The sequence below is a fragment of the Ursus americanus genome, chromosome X (assembly GCF_024610735.1).
Source record: "Ursus americanus isolate L20-20 chromosome X, mUrsAme1.1.p, whole genome shotgun sequence".
Taxonomy (NCBI): domain Eukaryota; kingdom Metazoa; phylum Chordata; class Mammalia; order Carnivora; family Ursidae; genus Ursus; species Ursus americanus.
In genome coordinates this window covers 117,876,989-117,887,899 of record NC_142164.1, presented here as the reverse complement: position 1 = coordinate 117,887,899, position 10,911 = coordinate 117,876,989, and the positions used below count along the sequence as shown (strand labels likewise).

The 10,911-nt window shown below is 41.2% G+C and overlaps 1 protein-coding gene across 2 annotated transcripts in view; it reads left to right on the top strand.

Moving 5' to 3' along the window:
* STS (steroid sulfatase) overlaps window positions 1-10,911 on the top strand; it is a 512,613-nt gene that overhangs the window by 431,811 nt on the left and 69,891 nt on the right. The gene's annotated exons all lie outside the window — the stretch shown is intronic.

Here is a 10,911-nt window from a genome sequence, read left to right as displayed (position 1 = left end):
GAAAGAACTGAGGTCACGTTCTTTCCAATTTGTTCCATCTAGGGATGAGGAATTCAAGTTTACTATTCAGACAGGAGTCCTGTACCCAGACTGGTCATGCCTTTTTGCATCTGGAGAGATGCCTTCATGGTGTATATTTAAGGGAAAAGTGTAGGTGACTGTTCCCTTGGGACAGACAAATGTCCATCTGTTTTGTGCAGAAAGAGGCCATAATATAGGTTCCATGACCTCCTTTTTGTTTGCTGACTCAGGGCCCCTTTTTCACAATAAAATAATGTATTCAAGAGAAGCATTGAGTTGACATGAAATTCTCAGGGATATCCCAAGGTTCTGATTTTAAATTTTTCCAACGAACCGTAGTGTTGTGAGGCCCTCAGTGTGTCCGTTTAGATCATTACAGTGAAAACCTCAGCTGCTAGTGACAGTGAATGCTGAGCTCTCTTCACTCCTCACTTCCAAGGGCTTTCTGAAGAGTAGATTCTTGGATAATCCTGCACTGAAAGTAGCGATAGTGTGGAGTGTAGACCCTCTTTTTTGGAACATATATTTCCTAGAATAAATTAGATTTGGGGGGCTAAAATGTTACATGCAGGTAATTTCCCTCCGACATTTTCCCAAGGAGAAACAGAAACTGTTGTAGGTTTATGTCCTAAGAGCTCAAAACGTGAAGAAGTGAGATTTCCTTTGGTTCGATGGCACCCACTGCTTGGCCATGATCCTAAGGTTTGGGACTATTTTTATGTGCACAGTTTCCTTCTAACCAAACACCTATTTCATGAAGCTTACTGGACGTATTTTTTCTAATACTATAGTTTCATAAGAACTGGTGGGAGAAATACACATAAGAAATTACTCTGAGACCTGAGAGGGAAATTGAGACAAAGTTTCTTTTCCTCTTTTATGACCAGTGTGCCTGGAGCTCAGGGCCAAGTTTGTATATAATTATAGATTCTTGAGCTTATTTTTTTTTTAATGTACGTATTCACTCTTACTTTAACTTCTTGGCTTTTGCCTTCTTCGTCAATTCTTAGTGGTTTGGGAGTTCCTTAATCCAAATCATTTATTATTGAGCATTTTCAAATATTCGTATTATAAAATATTAAAGAGATCACTTTATAGTTTTACAGTACAGTAAGATCACTTTACAGTTTTTGAAACTTAATCTAACCTTCATGTATTCAAGAGTGCTAGACCAGACACCAGCAAATGTTTCCTACAGGGGACTAGGAAGAAGATTCTTTGGGGCTTTGGGGACTTGGTGTTCCCCATTGCCACTACTGTTCGTTGTCTGTTGTAAGGCGGGATTAGCCATAGAGAACACTTACAGGCAAGGCCGTGTTCAATAAAATTGATGTATAGATACTAACATTTGCATTTCATGTAATTTTCACATGCCATGAGATAGTATGCTTCTTTTACTTTGTTCCCTGATGATTTAAAAATGCAAACCCCAGTCTTGGCTTGTGGAGTATACAATAACAGGTAGTGGACAGTGAGTCGGTTTCCCAGTGCCATTCTCCATCACACCCGGTACCGAAGTTGGTGAAATGCCCATTGTGGATCACACGTCTAATAATTACCTTGAAAAGGTACCCATTCTGCGTCATACCCAGTATGTAACTGGAAGGGTGCCCATTCTGAGTTATACCCACTACCTCACTAGAAGGGGTGCCCTGACAGTCCTGCATCGAGCACTCCCTAGTGTCTCATGCATCTGGACACGTCGACATGGTCCCATGTGTTTAGGTTGATAGGACATTTTTGTTTGTGTCCTTGAGGCAGAGTAGATGGGAGTTATTTATACTATTATACAGGAACATGTTTGCAAAAGAAAAGCCACATATGATATAACACAGGAAGACACTTTATATATATATATATATATATATATATATATATATATATATATATATATATATATATATATATATATATATAGTATTATATATAACTAAACTGGTTTTCAGTTAACACCAAAGGGCAGCTTTGTGACTTACTAGGATGATGATTTTTTTTTTTTGTTTCATAAAACAGATCATTTACGTTTACTTAATGGTAGGCTCATTCTGCCTTTTAAAAAGAAATGTATGACCTTTTCATGAATACATTGCTCTTGCATATTTTCCTGGGAATTTTTCAAGAGTCTTGTGATAAAAGTTGATCGCCAGCAGACCCAAGGTGATAAAGTTCCCCACATAGCATCCAGTCTGTCATTGCGAGAAATCTGCTGCCTTCTCCTAGCACGGCCGTGGGATGCTACTCAAATATCTCCAAAGCCTTCCTGATGACAATGTCAACAGAATGTTCTCGTTTCTCATCATGTATGATGGAATACTACAGTCAGGCCCATGACTGAACACGATGGCTATGGATATTGTCACCCCAAGTCCTGACGGGTAAGGCTGGTAGTCATTTTTCAGCTCATTGCCTCTGAACATCAAATTCATGGTTTAAAGATTGCCCACCAGCCCCACTTATCTACTTAATGAGCAGGAATTGATTACCGATTGTATGGTAGACTTTGTGCCTGGCTCTACTGAAACAAATATTTCTGCTGTTTTCTTACACATTAATAATTAACATGGAAATACAGTCTCCATTTATTTGGATTTCATCTTGAAAAAGCATTGGGTGAGCTCCTGCGTCTAGTTTACTGTTAAGCTACAGTTGTGTAAATCAGTAGCCATCTAGACCTTGCCATGTTCAGACACCACAGTTGAATTTAATTGTCGAGGTTTCTGAAACTCTCCAAATGATAGGTTCCACATTGGTTAAACAAAATGCATCTTAAAGTTCTATTTTGCAATACATATCCAAATTGTGAAATATGGTAAGTGCGCACACTTTCAGTTAACTTACCACTTAACATGTGAATATAAGATGAAATCTCAGCTGATTATTTCAATATGTATTTTTCAATGTGACTGTAACTCTGGCATTTAGACCCGGGTAACAGACAATTAAATACCCAAACATGACTACTGCATACATTTAAACGTTAAAATTAACTCACGCAAGATAGCTTCAAACGCTGATTGTGTCATCTGTAAATGACTGTACTCCACCTGCATAAATATTGATGAACTTCTCAAGTTCGGAGTTCCTACTGCTGAATTTTACTACGTTCCTTGTGCGTTTCTAAAATGGAAATTCTTCTCTGGATCTTGGGAAAGCGCCATAATTAAAGTGGCCCAAACAGGTCACATACAATAATGTAGGTGATAAGAAGGAGCAGATGTGTGGATAGAATGATACTCAATGCATTTAGCTCAGTCTGTCTGTTAAATGTGTCTGAAAGTTCTGTCTTTTGACAGAGCCCACAGACATTGCCAGAGACAATTATGTTGTGCGAGGACACTGTCAGCAATCAGAATTAACTTTTGGTTATTTTAAAAATTAAAAGGGCAATCTACTTACTACGTATTTCAGAACAGCTCCTAAGAAAGTTTATCCTGAGTGGTGGGTGATTTTGCCAAAACTTGAGGGAGTCCAAGTAGCTTAGACCATTATCAGCATGATACCTGTGCCAGAGCAAACAAGAGGTTATTTTCATAGGCAGCAAGGTATGTGACGAAGGTAGCTTTCCTCTCACTTGACGTTCGAAGCACACGTACGTCTGGGGGCTCTGAAGGGTTTTGTTTGGTTGGTTCGTGCACATGGGATGAAATATTTGATGAAGAGTGCATTTCATGTATAGATGTATTCTGAAGCTGGAGAGCTAACACTCAGGCATTGCCTTAATGTGCTTGTTTGTTTCGTTTGGGTCTAGAGCATGCCAAATGGGTGTTGCCTTCAGTTCTGCATATTTGCGACAGTTTCCGTGTGTTGCCATTTTTCTAGGCAGAGTTACTCAGGGACAAAAAGAGTGTAACAGAACTCTGTTTTTTCTGTGACAACAGGATTCGGGTATTCTTAATACTGTTTTTAAGTGGACGTCCCATGGGTGTCCATTGGTGTATATAGACATGCACAGAGCCCTAAACAGAAAGTACTTCACACTCCTGCCTCTTCCCTTTGCGTCTTGAAGCTGTTCTGCATTTTATTTTATTTTTTTTTAAAGATTTTATTTATTTATTCGACAGAGATAGAGACAGCCAGCAAGAGAGGGAACACAAGCAGGGGGAGTGGGAGAGGAAGAGGCAGGCTCATAGCAGAGGAGCCTGATGTGGGGCTCGATCCCATAACGCCGGGATCACGCCCTGAGCCGAAGGCAGACGCTTAACCGCCGTGCCACCCAGGCGCCCCTGTTCTGCATTTTAGACAGACTCGAGGATAAATTAAACATTAAAATCTCAGGTTGAATGAATTCAGCGAAATGGACATACGTGATCCCAGCTCCCACCCAGCCATCCAACCCAGACTCCCTGGTAAGAGGCAGTTGGTTGGGACAATAAAGAATGTTACCCATTGAAAGTTATAACAGAAGAAAATCATACCATTTTAAGTAAACTGCTTCACTCTGGGAGAAGGAATGTTGTACCTGACACCCTGTGGATACCAGGTGGAGCCCTGTGTCCAAGAACATGCTGGAAGGAAACCTTTTGATTGTGGAAGTTCTGATGACAATTTTGGAGAAAGTCTTGGCTGGGTTTCCGGGACGGGATATTGACAACAGCAGACCTCCTCCTGATCTTTGTGAAGCTCCAACTGTAGGATGAGACATCAGTGTGGAATTCAACTTGCTAGTATCACCCCGCCCATATTGCCAGTGTCCCCACAGGTCACTTAGTAGACGTTCTCTGACCCCAGGAAGGAGCACACTGATAACACTTGGCAGCTACTTTGCCAGTGACCCTCAGCCAGCCAGGGCTGCAGTTGCCATGAAATGTCCCAGGTTTGTGGTGCCTGGGTGGATCAGTTGGGTAAGCATCTGACTCTTAATTTCAACTTAGGTCATGATCTCAGGGTCATGAGATCAAACCCCATGTTGGGCTCTGTGCTGGGTGTGGAGCCTGCTTAAGATTCTTTCCCTCTACCTTTGCCCTACCCCATCCCCTTTCTCGTGTGAGTGTGCTCTATCTTTATAAAAAAATGTTTTAAAAAGGTCCCATCTTCTTGTCGCTTTTGTTGGACAACTCTGAGACCTATTCTGCAGTCTGTTGGAGGACTGAGCCCCTGTTCTCCAAATGGATACTCACTTGTTAACACAGGCTGTATTGACTTTTTTGTCTTCCATGTCTCTCAAATCCATGTCCTCCTGGGGAAAAATGACCTCCCAAACACATGATGTGTGTCCTAAACCTTGCCTGGGAGGGTGGGTTCGCTTTTGGGGGAGTCCAAATTAAAATGGTGCCTGTGATTGAGAAGCAGGACCCTCATGAGAAGCAGGACCCTCATCTGAACCAGTGAACATACCCACTGAGGGCTAGTACTCCTGTCTAGTAACATTCAAATTACCACTTGGCTGGAAACCGCATTTAAAGGAGTCTCAGGTTGTCGTCCACTACACTGGTGCTTCTACACAATAAGATTCTATTTAAGCTTCTGCAGTAATCACTCTACACCCCCCCCCCCCCACACACACATCATCCACTGCTTTGCTCCGTCAAACAGTCATGGTGTTATCTACCGTCCAGCTGCAGGTATCTGTTGGTGAAATAGTAGGCTGCACATTTCTGGTTGAAACATTAATTGTATCATGTTCTGATTCTGTGAACCAAGCAGGTGAGATCAATAATTTTCTGTCTGGGCTTCAATGATAGGACTTTGGACTGCAGTTCCTAAAAGTTGCCTGTGCTTATTTAGTTCATTAAGAAAACCCACAAATCCTCTGTGATTCTGCCTCCCTGGGCCAGTTCAGCTCTTGGCAGGCTTTGGGGAAAATTGGCCCAACAGCTCTTGCCGTCTGAGGTTCAGTTGCCTGCACCAAGGGAAGGATTTGTTCTAACATTGTTCTAACTCTGAACTGGGGGTTCTAGACAGCCAATGTGTAGGATTTCCCTTGGATCTTTAGCTAAAGTTCTTGATGAAATGATATGTAAAAATATTTAAAAAGTCAGAGCAACAGTAATGTTAAAAAAAATTTTAATGCCTTAAACATTTGAGAGCACAAGGGAAAATCTGCCTCTCAGACTCAATTTCATGCAGAGCATAGCAGGAGACTTGTGTGACTGTGACATGACCGCAGAAGTAGACTGGTAAAACCATTTTCTGGGTGTAGGTAATTAGCGAACACACTGCACGCAGCAGTCAAGGTCATCAGGAAAGGGATGGCATACACAAATTGGGTCAGCTGTGCTCCAAAGTCTGGGTTTTAACATCACACTGAACTATCCTTAAATAAGAAAAAAATTACATTATATTTTAATTGTCTCTTTGCTTCTAGTTTTAACTTGTAAAGCCCTTAGTACAGTGGAGTTAATCAATGTATAGTTATTTTTGAATGAAAGGATGCATTGTGTGTGTGTGTCTTTCATTCCACTTTGTATCTTTTTACTAATCTCCAATTACTCTGTTGAACATACACTTTCTTTTACGTGGTCTTAGTGATAAAACAGAAAAGAGCTTCCTGTGTTTTGCTAACAGCAGCACAACTAAATTAACAAGAACCACCAAACACTTGAAATGGTGAACGTACGCTTTGGGCTTTGTTGGAGGGGAGTATTTATTTTAAAGATTTTATTTATTTATTTGAGAGAGACAGAGGCAGCCAGCAAGAGAGGGAACACAAGCAGGGGGAGTGGGAGAGGAAGAAGCAGGCTCCCAGCGGAGGAGCCTGATGTGGGGCTCAATCCCGTAAGGCCGGGATCACGCCCTGAGCTTAACGACTGCACCACCCAGATACCCCTGGAGGGGAGTATTTAAGGAGGCATCACCATCTAAAGAACACAGTGTGGAAACTGATGGATTTATTTAAACAATTCCAATACTGTCTCATCTGCCTGATTGCCTCCATTGGGAACTAAATTAACGCATTTGGGAATAACACTCGGTATCCCAGACAATCTCCACTTCAAGACTTGAAACTGAACTTTTACTTAGTAGAGTGAAGTTAACAGGGGATGAGGGTAAACTCTTGTGAGTGAAAAAAAAAGTCTAACTATGGATTCCAAGTACTGTTGTGGACGGAAGTTGGATGATAATACAAGGAAAAATTGGGATGTTTCCGCTCAAGCATTTACACTGACATTGTATATGTCCTTAGTAATCTGTAACTGGCACTTTGCCCTTTTCCATCAAGAATTTCCCACATTTTAATTATGTACACCTTGCATGGATGCTTTAATTTCTATGATCAAGTACCCAGGTCACTTCATTAAAACAGCATTCTTGTCTAGGGAAAGTCCCGTGACACAGCACTCAAAACATATAAACAGTACTGACCTTCGTTATCTTTCTAGTGTATTTGACCAGAAAATGGTTGACCTAAAACTAATCTTATCTATTATTTATCATTCTTTGGTTGCCATGAGACTGCCTCACTTCCAGGTTTCAAATGTTATTGTAAGAATTTTTTGTTTCTTCTGGTAATTCTTTTTCCATCCTAACACCTTCTTAAAACAATCAATTTTATATTAAAAAAAAAAGGTAACAAGCAATTTTTAAAATGAAGAATTGAATCTCTTCTGATGCCTTTTATGACCAAGAATATTTGGTTAATGCTTAGTAACTTTTACTGTCAAGACATTCTTTTTCATCTCCAACCTAACCTTCCCTTGTTGGCGCTTAAATCCATTTATTCGTGCTCTGTGAAGTTTAAGAAGAGTTGGCCAGAGTTCTCTCCATAATAACCCTTCATTTCCTTCATGACAATTACCGAGTCAGCCTTCCGAGAAAATGTCTCCAACCTTCTTTGCCTTCCCTCAATCCCCCTTTCACTGTTGCTCACATAGGTTGTCCTAGACCCATGCGGTGACATTAGTAAAGTAGGGGGTGAGCTGCCTGTGAATGTGTCCTGGTCCAGCTTCCTCCCCCTTCTCTGGAAATGCTACCTTAGAGAGGTGGCCCATCTGGTGGTCAAGCCCAAATGATATGAGTGCTTACTCTGTTGGTTATAGTAGCCCAGATGAAGGTCATGTGGCCAATTCAGGTTGGACATTCATCAGATAAATGAAGAAGCTGAAATTTGGAGTTGAGATTCAGAGGTAGGCACTTTTGGTCCTTGGGATGTGTTTGTGGCTACTCCCTGGGAGATGTGCCATTTTCTTCATGTGAGGATCTGCAGTTGTCCTTGTCCCTAGGCTTCGGGGTGTTTTTCCAACTATTTTGGTCCATCAGTGAGAAACTTAATCCTTATTCAAATTCCCACTTAGGGCTTCAGTTAGCAAAAATTGTTGTCTGCTTCTTGAAATCCCAAGTATCCTGGAGGTGTCTGGGTAGCATAGACCGTTGAACACCTGACTCTTGGTTTCAGCTCAGGTCTTATCTCAGGGTCCTGATTATTGCACTTGTTGGGAAGTCTGCTTGAGTTTCTTTCTTCCTTTCCCTCCACCCCTCCCCCGATCACTCTCTCTCTCTAAAATAAATTAATTTAAAAAATTATCCTAATACATGTTTCAATGACCCACCTCTCAAAGACAGAAAGAAAAAAAAAAAAATCAGCCCAAGGTTCTCATGGAGAGATTGAGTGAACACATAACATAGCTCTGTTATTCTGGAGGAAGGGATGGTACTCTCCAGATCACTACTGTTGACTAACCATCAGAGGTGGCATGAATGACACTACATCACTTGTTTACACCTCCATCTCCCCTTTTTGCTGAGGTGTTTGCAGGAAGGGATAGGGATTTATGCGCTTTGTTCCCAGCACATGTTCCCTGAATGTAAGCTTTAACAACTATAAATACATGAGTCCTGTCCTTTGCAAAGAAAAGGGAATTCCAGGCACTTTGACTGAAACCCCATAACCCAAAGAAGAAATAACCTAGTGTGTGTAGCATAAAAAATATTTACAGTGGAGATCTACAGTGAAGATTGTTTTCAGACGTTGCAATGTTAGTATTGAGAGGAAAACTACAAGTACAACAAAACCAGACAAACCTTCTAGACATGTTTGTATACAGAGGGGAGAAGGAAAGGTTAAGTTAAGATGATTATGAGGAGGAGGCTGTGGTCTTCATATCTCTCTCCTGCTGCTTTTCTCACATCGTTTGTAGTGCTCCTCAAAGTCTACCATGACATAATTTGTACTTTATGCATCCGGTTATGTTTTGTGTCTCTGCATCCCTCGTGACTCACGAGGCCCCGGATCTTGTCTGTGTTGTTCCCTCTTGCATCCACAGACCCAGAATGGTGCCCGGCACATGATAGGTCCCAGTAGTTATTGGTGAATGTGTTTTGTTGATGGTTCCAGTGCAGAATGAGTAAGGATTCTGTCTTGGGAGCATTGTCTCCTCACCGACTTCTGAAAGGAAGGAGTGAGATTTGGGTCATGGATGAAGTCACTGAGCTGGTACAACAGGCATCTCAGTCTCTGTAATGTCTTGCAATCCTTCAGCAGTTCACCAAATCCCCCTTGTTCTCCCCTAGGAGAAAAGAGTTGACCAACTGGAGAGAAGTAAGAGAAAAACTCCTCCAGTACCATTGCCCTGTCTGCCACATACCCTTGGAAAAAAATAAAATAGATTAGGCTTTGGGGCCACTGCAAAGACCTCGAGTAGCTAGCTGGATTCCTCCCATTCTCAGAATATTTCCCCATCTGCTTGGGCATATCTGATCATCTGTCACACAAGGACTTTTGTTCGGGGAGCGTTAGGTAGATGGTTTTTCATTTGGTGTGGAAAATCATAACCTTAAATTTATATATATCACCATGAGACAATACCTTTTTGCATATGTTGTCATTAAGTTGTAATCAGATCATTTGCAAATAATAAAAAGAACACCTGCTACTTTGAACACCAGCAGAAAATAAAGATAGAAAGAAGGTCTACTTTCAGAGCTGGGGACAGGTCCACCTCCAAGGGGGGATAATGCTTCCAAAGCTCTGAAGTCTCAAAGGGACGCTTGCGGATCGACTACACAGTGATGCATGGGATTGTGTACTCAATGGAGATGCCCACTTAGATTGACATTCGTTAGATTGACCTGCATACAGGTATCACCATCTCAGATTATCGGTGAAGATGTGTTGTTGTTTTTTTTTTTTTTTAATAACTGATTCCTACTTGAAACTTTATTCCCTAAGGAATGGTTAATCATAGTGTCTTTATTCTTCAAGGCAATAATGTTTAGGACTTGCCTTGATCACACAAAGGTCACAATTCCCAAGTCACAACACTCCTGATGAAGATGTAACTCAGAAGATTGTGTTGGCAGAGAATGAGTTGGAATTGGTATCATTCTATCATGGGTGACGAATATCTAAAAAATAAAATTATTCAGCCTTACATTTCTACTCAGGTGAAATGCATTTCCCTGTGAAGAAAACAGAAAGGGGTATATGACTATAAAAATAGTTTAGAAACAGATACAGATGATGTCATGTTTGCTGCTCCTACATTTCTCATCATGTCACAGTACATGCAAGTCAAACCCTTATCTTGCACACAGGGCTTCAGCTGATGTCACAGAGATATGCCAGTTCCTTCTCATTAAAACTGGAGAAAAGGTTAACGATTTATTTCTTCATTTTGGGTCTCTAAGGATGAAGTTGGGAGAGAAAGGGTGGATCCAAGCGTGAAGAACAGTAAGATCAGTCTCTGGGGAAGGAAATGTTGGGGATACTGAGACACAAATGCAGCTGAATCCGCTTGGTGTTAGTGAGTATTTTGCAAGGAAGGCAAATCCGCCTAGAGGCTAAGCGTTTCATCTGCGCAGTTGTACATCTATGTTCAAATCGTGGCTGGGCTGCATTGGGGGACGTCGAGTGAGTTTTGTCCAATATCCTTAAGTTCCAGTCTTACCATATTTTACATGTATATTTAAAAGGAATTCAGGGGCACATGCGTTGTGCATTTGGTTAAGTGTCTG